This window comes from Corapipo altera, unplaced genomic scaffold (genome assembly GCF_003945725.1).
Source record: "Corapipo altera isolate COAL_440 unplaced genomic scaffold, ASM394572v1 23b, whole genome shotgun sequence".
In the NCBI taxonomy this organism is placed as follows: Eukaryota; Metazoa; Chordata; class Aves; order Passeriformes; family Pipridae; genus Corapipo; species Corapipo altera.
This window is the reverse complement of record NW_020884885.1, coordinates 14,247,559-14,258,361: the sequence shown is the minus strand read 5'-3', so window position 1 is coordinate 14,258,361 and position 10,803 is coordinate 14,247,559. Positions and strand designations below refer to the sequence as shown.

Here is a 10,803-nt window from a genome sequence, read left to right as displayed (position 1 = left end):
TTGCTTCAGATTATTTTTTCCCCCACAGGATTGCATTATTACAGCTTGAGCTTGTTCCTCATTGCTGTAACGAGACACTTTATTCTGACCTGGGTTATGTGTTAAATGCCTTTTTAGGAGATTTTATATTTTTCATTGTGGGGTGAGCTCTGTGTACCTGTGAGCAGAGTGCTGCTCAGCAGGGCAGGGCTTACAGTGCAGGGGGCCAGAGGAGCTGCAGTTGGGTGAGCACAAAGATGAAATTAGCTTCTCGTTTGGGTAGCTCGATGTCTCTGGGGGCAGGGGAAAGGTGAGGACATCTGCAGAAGCAGCAGGGACCATTGTTTCCCTTGTTTCCAACAATCACTCCGTTGTAGGGCCCTTGCTCCTTTGTCATTCATAAGAGCTACTGCAGGAGAAAGGCACTTTCTTTTTTCTGACTGAAACGGGCTTTAATAAAGCTATTGTGTTTGATCGCTGGTTAAGGAAGCGATAATTTAGCATAATAAAAAAAGATCATTAATGTTCAATGAACCTAACATTCTGCTCCAGTTTTTGTTGCCCTAGAGAGATGGAGTAAACTCTTCTTCCTTAATTGAAGACTAAATAGAGTACATTTCATTTTTCATTTCCAGCACTTTTTCCAATAGGCTTGTGATGTTCACTAATGTGTGCTGAAAGGGCTGGACTGCCTACAAGCAGCAGAGAAATTGGGTGGGAGGGTTTAGAGCACATAAAAACTTGCTTGTTCCTCATCAGACAGCTCTCTAGGGCCTTTGACTTCTTTCTTGACAAGCCTCGTTTCTAAAGCCCCTAAGGACCGTGCCAAGGAGATGTGGTACTCCATTACATTACAAAATAGAGAGGAACAGAAGACAATGCTCACATACCTAAATGTCCCATAGCCAGCCCTCCATAGGACAGCTACATCAGGAAGAGACACTGCTAAAATTTGAGTTTGGATGGCATTTTGACTGCAAACGCAATTTTGTATGAAAGCAAGCTGATAAATTCTTACAGGCATAAGGTTTGCATCACTGCAGCTCTGGATTCAAATGCCAAGGCCCACTCCCATGAAAACGCAGCCATTGTACTTTGCACTGGTGAAAGCTTAGGGCCACCTCCACCTCCATGGATCACTTCAAACACTTATCACCATCATTTGCAGTCACCTGTACCCATCTATCCTTCCAGAGCCACAGCACAGCTCCTGTCCTGAGCACTCCCCTCACATGGGGGAGTTGGGTTGGAATGTGCCTCTGCATCCAATACTCCATCAGTATTGTTGGGTGCAAGGCTGGCTCTGGCTGCTGTGGCTTGTGCGGGAGTGAGCTCCGGCCATGTGTAAGACAAGGAGGTGAAGCACATGGCAGACACTGCTGTTTCAGCTCTGCCCAAGCAGCTTGCTCACTATCTGCAGGCAAAAGGTGAGCTGCTTCCAACCTAAGCGCTGGGCCAGCTGGACCTGACTGAATTAAATGCCTGAGCTCAGCTGTCATGAAACAAGCAACTCCACAGAAAAGCTGTGGCACAGCTAATAGCATCCCTGTAGCCTTCGTTTAGTGCAGTAAAAGAGGGCACCACCAAGGACCATTTTTCCCCTAGAGTCTTGCTTGATGGATTTTGCAATCGGACAATGCACCATCCTCATTCCCTGCTGTGCAAGAGCAAAATTAGAGGACACAATGATCAGCGGCAAGAAGCAAACTGAAGCAAACTGGGTAGCGGTGCTGCAGCAGGAACTTACCCTAAATAAATAATAAAGGACTTCCAGTGCATGTTGTTACACTGCCTGATGTTCAGACCAGACATCGTTGATAAAAAACACGTGAACTGCAGTAACAATTAACAAGATTAACGATAATCTCTTGTTCGGGAGCCACAGCGAGTCCCTGGTGATGCACAGCGGGTTCGCTGTCACCGAGGGATCTCTGTGTGGGCGCGAGTGGGTGTTCGTGCGGGCATCGCGGGACGCCAAGTGCTTGGGCCCGCGGAGCGCATGTTTAGAGGATGTCTGACTCCTCCGAGCCGAGGACCAGCGACAACCCAAACCCACCGAGCAGCCGCGCGGCATCGCCGGTTTAAGGCTCCCCCCCGGCCCCGGGGGCGGAGCGGGACGGGGAGCGCCGGGCGGGGGGTGCGCGGGGATCGTGGGGCGGCGGAGCCTCGGCAGCGACAGTGGGGCATCGCGGGCGGTGATCAGGCATTTCCTCAGCTGCCCAAAATAGCCGGGCAGCGACCCGCGGTCGCGCAGAGCCGCGCGCTCCGTGGGCAGGCACAGGTGCCATGCGGGGGGAGAACGGATGGGGACGACAGGAAGACAAGGTCAGGGATGGTCTAAGGCAAAACACTGCCGTGTGAGTAGGGGTAGATGTCACCAGTCCAGGGCAATGGTTGCTTTCCATGCAACAGCTGGGAGCTCCTGGTATAAGTTATAATTGTGCACGAGGCTCTTGATAATCACCGAAGTGTGGGTTTCCTTGATGTCTGTGCCACCCAGCCGGCCTCTCCTGAACAGCTCCAGCCTCCTGCCATGTCACTTCAGGAGGTGGCTGAGCCTGCAGTCCTGCCCCGTCAGGTGGCAGCTTGAGGGCTGTTCCAGGAACCTGCTCGTGCAAGATGCCCTTGTAACCCTGGTAGGTTTCATCATATATTTCCCAAGAAGTTGCTTGATGGCTGCATTACTGAAAGTCCAATAAAAGGGCAAAGCAATGGGAGGCTTTTAAACTATTAAACTAGACAGGGGCAGGAAGGATACTCAGAAGAACATCAGGAATTGGAAGTTTATTACTCAGTTGACAGCTACATTATTTATTAACAGACAAAATGATCTGTGCAAGAAGGCAGCACTCCCTGTGTTCCCCCATTTTCCTTCACTGCTGGATGCTTTAGGAAGCTCCTCTCCTACTTTGGTGCTGGTGAGAGAGGGGAGTGGAGCGGTTCAGGGGGGTCTGTCAGCAAAATATCAGTCCTCTGGCCTTCAAGTTGCTTCCAGCCACAACCAAAAGGCTGGTGCCATGTGATGACTACCATGAGTAGTGCCTGTAGCATAAGTGTTGTCTCATCTGGCAGTGTTAGCAAAAAGGCTAATGATGAGGGTTTTTTCCCAACTGCTAGATGGTGGGAAAAACATATGATTTAGCATATTTTATATGTAAAGTACGGATTTCCATAGGGTTTATAAAAACAGTTCCTGTTTTGTGCCCAGGGTCTGTTGTGATTGCAGTGGAAATTGGGCATATTAAAGTTGTTCTGAGAAATAAGACCTATTATCTGGGAGTATGGAAGAAATGTAACTTCAAGTCTTCATCTAGGAAGTAGGCTGTGTTCTTTCTTTAATGCTTTAGTTGCTCCTGAAGATCAAGGCTTTTCTTTTTTCTAAGGGAAGTGTCACACCACAGACCCATTCATACAAGCAAGATTGCTATATAACTGTGTTCTTCTTTGTCCTTGTCTCTCTCTAGCATTAAGCAAACCAAGAACTCCAGAAAATCAGGGAGAAACATGGCTAGCTGAGTTGGGATTTTTTGGAGGAGGCAAGAGTCCCTTGTTATATTTTGTGCTTTGGTTCAAGCTGCTATTAAAAGAATACACTGATGCTTGAGCCCTTGTGACAACCTCACCTTCTCAAGGTCTTTTCTGGAGTCTAGTTTGGAGCAAAGTGATCTCTGGGGGGCTTGGTGTTGCAGTGAGATTACTGACAGTCCTCTCTGTCATGGAGTGCCCCCTCCTCCACCCCAACTCCCTGGAAGTTGTGCATAACCTGCCTTTAGTCCATGCTAACTCTTACTTAGATCATAATGTACACAGGTTAAATTAATTGAATGCTACTGATTTATATATACCCACATCTAATCATTATGCTCCCATCTCCATTAGTGAAAAGATTAATACATGCTAGCTAAAGCTTTTACTTCCTCGGAGAACAACTTTTCTTGAAATAAGCTAGCAAGCGTGTGTTCATCATGTGTCCTGCTGACACCCTCCCAGGTACTTGGTTCCTTGCTGTACCATCTGTGTGAGGTGGGCTATGGCTGAGGACAGCCAGGTAAAGTTGTTATGAGTTAGAAATGCTCTGTGGGAGAGCATCAACATCTATGAGTTGGTAGGCTTCCTGCTGTGTGAAGAGAGGGTGGGTCAAGTAAAGGCCAAATAAGATGGATTAGTGTTTGTGCATAATTCACATTGTTGGCTTTGTCCAGGCTGGAAAGGCTTTAATGGCTAAGATTTTTTTAGCACTGGGATAGATCACATTGTCTATAGTGTGTGTTTAAGCCTAAAGGACTTGCCTCCTGTCCCTGCAGAGAAGTGCCCCTGCATGTTGCCATTGTGCTCACTTATTACATTTATGACTGCTTACTTTAGTAGGCACTAAAAGTGCAGTGGGTGCCCCCACGCTGCTCAGTGGTCAAAGCTGTGGAGCTACCAAAGTGGAACCAGGTTGTTGCTGAAGCTGGAGTCAGGTGGAACTTATACACATATCTCTGGATTTCATGTTCAGTTTCTGCAGTGTCTCTTGAAAAAGGGAAGAATGTTCTTGTTTTCCACCTGTATCAGGGGGATGTTAATGGACTATCAGGATGCTTCCTGACTTGTTTAAATCATTCTGCCTTCCATCTTGAGTATTACCAGTCTCTCAGGTCACTTGACACTGATGCTGCTTGCTTTCTGGAAGCAATCCTGCCGGCGTAGTATCTGTTATAAGGTTATGGATTCTTTTGCTTGGCAACTTGGGGCACCTGTGTGAAAACATTGTGGCTTTTGATTTTTATCTCTTGCTGCTGTTTATGCTTGTTATGTCACAAGCTGATTGCTCAAGTGATAATTGTGCTGTCCAAAGTGGAGGATGCAGTACCTAGGAAGTCTAGTGATTGGCACTCCAGAAGCATCATGAGACTTAGAGCGAGAAAGACGGGTAAGGAGCAGAGGAAATTCATTCATTTCCATGCACCAGAATCCCAATATATGTGAAGTAGGATTTCATTTTGTTTTGTGACCATCTGGTAAATGATGTTTAGAAGGGCTCTTCAGCAGTGGGATGAGTACTGTGAAGTCAAAGAGTCTTGACGTAGTGGTAATTGGTGGGATGGCAAGGATTCTGATTCCTGCATCAGAAGGAATTTTGTTAGGGTCGATCAAGGTGCATCCAGAAATCCCCATATTGTTGGTTATGTTGTTGGAAGCCATTAGTGCCCTTTGGAGGTGATCTCCTTTCCCACCTCTCACTGTCTCCAGTAGTGCAGTTAGTTTAGCCTGGTCTTTACCCCACACTCACTTTGGAAGGCTTCTGTATTAGCATTGACCACCCTCATTAGTGCTGTGACATGTCCTTCAACATGGAAGGTTGAAACCATGGTTAGGTAGGATATCTACACCACTTCTTTTTTTCCATTGTGAGTGGAGGTAAGAGCCAAAGTGCCTGATAGCAGATGATGCCTGTTTGATGTAGCAACCTCTTGTTCCTGGTGAGCCGTAGTGGAAGGTGGTATCAGGATAAAGAAAAAATAACAGCATTTTGATGTAAAAATCCAGTAGTCTTGTTAATATGTGGTCTGGATTACTGGGCAGAAACACAAAGAGGACCTCAGCATTCTTCCTGCTTTTCACTGTGTGAACAAGAGGGAGTTTGTCAAGAGTGATATCTGTGAGGGGCTAGATTTGGCAAAGAGCCTTAGTCATATCTCCTAGCTTTGAAGTTATCAGGCAACTACTGTAATATCAACTACTCTTCTGATTTAGGGCCTAGGCTTCCCCTGTTATATGTGAGAACAGTTACTGAGAAGGTGATTAAGGAAACCCACAAATGTGGATCCATGAGGTCGACAGATGCTTAGGAGAAATATATAGTTTAAGCTTCCATGCCAAGGAGAACACCTGGTTCATATTGGAATATACAGCAGTGAATCTCCTTTTTCTGTATTCTGTCTAATTATTTATGCATAGACAAGGAGATACCGAGTCCTGCCCCAGAGAGGCCAGCAGACTAAGAGCTGGATCACTTCCCTTGAGAGGAACTGGCTTCAGGTCTGTCAAGCAGAGAGCATCTGAGCCTGACCTTTGTTGGAAGCGTGCTGGCTATGCAAAACAAGGGGATCGTGAAAACATTACTTCATTTTGTTTTACATGTGGTCTGCCTGTGGCAAAGGCAAAAGAATGGTTCAGTGGATGAATTAGATGGGAAACAATGTGCAAGGCTGCTGCCAAGCTTTTTGGTCTCTGAGACTTAGACAGTCTCTGAGACTTAGACCCTGCTAGAGAAGGGAAAAAGTGTATCTAGAGTGTTTTGTTGGTAGACACTGAAGTGTCTTTAGGATTAGGTGGGAGGTTGAGAATTGACATTTTGGAAGTCAGCATTTGAATCAAGGTTTAGTTATCTAAGCCTCCCTCTAGCAAGGTGTCAGGACATTTTTCAAATTCTGTTCTGTTAAATACTGTAGATGAAATCAGAAAATGCTCCTGAATAAGCTTTGATTAGACTTTGCCTCAACTCTTTCATTTGTCAACAAGCTGCTGCCTCTCAAGTAAGAGCAACAGTTTTTTGCAGGGAGTTGTTGAAGCGAATTAAACAAATATTTCAGGTATTCGTTAAGTGCCTCACACTTCACATTTTCTCTCCTGAAGATTGAATCCTTGATTGCTTCCTTAATTAGTACTTTTAAAATCTCTATTCCCATTTATAAATAAATCAAAATAGATATTCAGAGTATTAATTCATCAGGCACTCAATGTGCGTCTTAGAAAAGCAAATTTAACACCTGTGCCTGCAAAGAGTGAGTGCCCCCCACAAGCTCCTGAGCCACTGACTTTGGCGGCGGCAGTGCAGCATCCAGGAACATCTCTGATAGCCTGACTTCATTAACAAGGATTTAAAAAAGCCATGAGAAAAATGAATTGCCTGTGCAATTACATTTAATTTTCTTTCTAGAAGGTTTCCCAGTTCACTTGGCAGCTATTCTTTCTTCCTTTTTTTTTTTTCTTTTGCCAATTCATGCTTGCTTTCATTTTTTTCCCATTCTTTCTTGGTCCTTTTGACTGAACAAAAGCAGTCCCACAAGGGCAGGCTAATGTATTCATAGTTTTGCTGCAACTTGGCTGATAGAATAAGCTGAAAAATTGCTGCCTCCCATTGTTTACTGAGAATCTTTGTTGTGCTTTGTAGAGTTGAAATGAGTGCTGTCTCGTGCCCTCTGCTCCCCATCCTTACAGAACAGAGCCTGTTGTGTGGAACCTGTTCAGGCTGGAGATGGTGGAAAGGCTAAAGTTCAAGTTCACAGACCCAAAAGTAAGTTACAGAAGTGATTGCTTGTTTGAGCATTTGCTTGCTTGCTGTTGCCTTTCATTCTCCTTGATCTAAGTTCAGTGTATTGTTAATGCCTGTATGAACATTGCATTAAACTCTAATTAAACCTGCCAATCAAAAAACCAGAGAAAGCAGGCTTCTAATGTGCTTAGTATTAAGTCGTATTTTCACCCTCACTTTCTGACTATGAACATTTAACTGTTATGTGAGGGTTTGCTGTTGTTTTGTGTTTTATTTGTTTGTTTTTCTCTGAACTGCAGACAAATACTTAATGAATTTTTACCCCAGCATTTACCTTAATGGCTAGATTTTGTTATAGAATGGCTTTGGGCAGTTATCACATGAAAGGTCCAGACTTTACCAGGCTGTAGCTAAGGTCACACTGGAGCATCATAGAGAACTCAAAGCTGTTCTTAGCTTTTCATGCAGTGTCAGAGAATGTGATCAGGAGGGGTGAATACAACAAATCATTCTGTAAGGTCTTTTTGTAAATAGGAGAGAAGGTGCAACACCTGGAGTACTGGATCCTCTATCTGACATTGGAGCAAGAGCCACCAATGGTTACAGCTAGTGTAAATCCTAATTTATTAACCAAAATCCAAAAGTGGAAGTATCAACTGATGTGGCTTTGGACCTTCCACTGAGGCATCAAGAGAGAGAAAGCTGCAGGGCAAAGCCACCATCTAGTAGTACCATTTTATAAACGACCCTAAAAGAAGAGAGATGGCTTCTAATCCACAACATATTTGTAAAATAAAGCATATTGGTAGGCTTGAGATTACAGTATTTGGTACAAGAAGATTTTCGTGATTGTAAGGAAAAACAAATAGGGATCGCACATTACAAAAAAGTCCCAAACCTCAAAGTCGGTAATAATCTTCTCTTCAGGAAGACACCAGAAGCTTAGCTGCCTTCTTTTGATATGAATTGAACAGGATAAAATAATAGCATAATCCAGAGACTAGAGTGACTAGAAGCTACCCCAACAGGTCTTTCCCATCTCTAACCCTCAGCGTCTGTTTTCCTTTGGAGCCCAGTGGTGGTTTCTGCCCTTCAGAGCTGCTGAGTTGCACACTTTAGTGTTTGTGAAGTTTGCATCAAGTGTGGAAGTTATGTAGCAGTGGCAAGCCAAAGCTAGGCATATGAAAGGCCATGAAGGAAAATTGTATCTGAAGACATGCTGCTCCCAGATAGGTTATCCTGGCTTATAAGACATCTCAGACTAATTAAACTTTAATACCATAGTATTAGGGAAGGCTGACAGCTCTGGTCTAGCCTGACCCATTTCTCAATGTGCTTTTGTGCCTGCCCCATTTTTTTCACCTTCCTTCCCCTGCTGTAATCCTTATGGAACATCTGCCCTAGCCAGGAACAAACGGCAGCTTGTTCTCTGGGTGCCACGTCCTTGTCGGTACGCTCAGGTCCTGAGATCCTTCCGCCCTTTGTTCCTCTAACGCTTTACCCCCGCCCCCAACTCCGTAAGACTTGATTAATCCAAATGCTGAAATCCCGCAGGTGGCTGTAGTTATTTTTAGCATTAATGTTAGAGCTCTGCAAAGGGTAGATGAAAGTTTATGCTTTTGTCTCCTACAAGTCTCACAGCTTCTCCTTTCTCTGCTACAACTTGAATGGATTCCAACATCCCCCCAAATACTCAAAATTGCCTTTTATTTCTTTAATTGAAGAGCTGTGAAAACCAGCAGTTTTGCCTCATGACCATGGGGCAGAATGGGTCCCAAGTCCCTTCTGGAGTTCAACATGTTCAGTTTGTGTTTGCAGACATTAAAACTCATAAATCTTCATCCTGGAAAGAGCCTTTTTAGCACTTTCTGTTGCGGGCTGGGAGAAGAAAGATTGTTAAGCATGTGAGCACTGAAACAGAATTTTCATAGTGGAAACTTGTTTTATTTTCTACTTTAATGTTTTCATCCACTGTTCCACTTCCTCCTGCAGCTAACATACCTGTCCTTGACTTCAGCAGGCTCCCAGTTTGTGCTTGTGTTGGTGTGGATGAAGATTTTTTTTTTTCAGTAAAAAATGTCAAGAATGCATTTGTGTCTCTCTCTGTTTGTGTCTTGTGCGTCATTCTTCTTCCTGGGCTCTGCACATTCAAGCATGACCATGGTGTTACAGTCTGACCGGACCCCCACTTAAAATGAATTTGATGCGTCAGGGAGACAGATGTAATTGCCATATATTTTCCAGCACATGTTTAGGCATGCATGTGTGCCCACTTGTGCCAGTTGGGACCTGCTGTTTTCCCATTTTCCTCTCCGGCTTGCAGTCCTAGTTCTGCTCCCCATACAAAGGGAGGGCTGCAGTCCTGGTCTGTGGGGGCACAGAATGTTCCTTGATGAAGAAGCAGAAAAAGTTATTGATTTCTAAATTATTTTACTTTTCTGAAAGCAAAATAATTTTGCTTTTCTGAAAGCAAAATTTCTCTATTTGGTGCAGCATTTTCTAAAATCTTGAAGATTATCAGCAATACCTAGTAATGTACCTTTGCAGCAATGCTGTAGGCTTTGGGAATTTTGGGGTTCTTTGTTGCTCTGAACACATCTGTAGTTGCTGTGTTAGAGGATCCCACCTTTTCCTCCACCAAGCAGGGTTTGCAGTGTGGCTGTGCTGCACTGCCAGCCACTGGAGGGCTAAAAAACTAGGGGTGTCTCCAATTATACGTATTATGTGTTTCCCCATACAAACATGAAATGAATATGCTGAAGCAATTAATTAGACTTCAGCTGGCAAGCTTTCTGGAGGCTGTTCAAATAGGCAGCAACAGTTGCTGGGTAGGCTGAGAGGGAAGTAAGTTCAGGGCATTTGTTTTGTTTAACTGGTGAGGAAGACACAGGCAAGCTGAAAGGGGAGAAGATTCATTGATCTTGTTTCACCTCAATGAAAAAAAATTTAAAAATTTGAGACATCTCTATATCTTCTTTTGTTTTAGTGTTGCCAGTGGAGAAATTAATCTTTTCAACATCTGAATAGGATTAAAAATTTGCCCTTACTCCCTACCATCACCAACACCTTTTTTTGGTAGGAATCAGTGAGTTGATTCTGATAACTTCTGGTTTGGCAAATAGTGGTTCTTTTGCCTGAAGAGCTGAATGAGACAACTGCCGTTTTGACAAGCAGACCAAAGCTGTCAGGCTCCTTTTCCCTGTGGGCGGCTATACTTCATGTTCCTGGTGCCAAATAATATTTGACATTTAATTTAAGACCCTCAGTGCCTGCATATAAAGCTTTACTATGATAATAGTGATAAAGTGTCTGAGTGTTGGATTTGACACTCGTTTCTTCCTTTGGGCTGAAGGATATGACTTGAATTAAGCAGAGGAGAAGACTTAACCCTGAATTTTTTTTTTAATGAATTGAGGAGGCCTGACTTGAAGATAAAGATCTAACTATGATTTTTATTCTGGCTATGAGATCTTTCACTGGCTACTGCTAAGTTGCAAGGCAGAATTTATGCAGAAGAGAAGGAATGGGTGAGGGATAGTGTCAGCAGAACAGAAGGACCTTCT

General features: G+C 44.1%; 1 long non-coding RNA gene across 3 annotated transcripts in view; it reads left to right on the top strand.

Annotated features, from left to right (window-relative positions):
• Positions 1-2,153: 2,153 nt before the first annotated feature.
• Positions 2,154-10,803, top strand: part of LOC113946782 — a 66,587-nt gene continuing 57,937 nt past the window's right edge. Inside the window, exons 1-2 of one of the 3 annotated variants that reach the window (XR_003527545.1) lie at positions 2,154-2,304; positions 7,139-7,261. This is a non-coding gene — a long non-coding RNA (uncharacterized LOC113946782). Of the gene's footprint in view, positions 2,337-7,138; positions 7,266-10,803 lie in introns of all 3 variants that reach the window. The other 2 variants (XR_003527547.1, XR_003527546.1) reach the window with 2 other exon arrangements.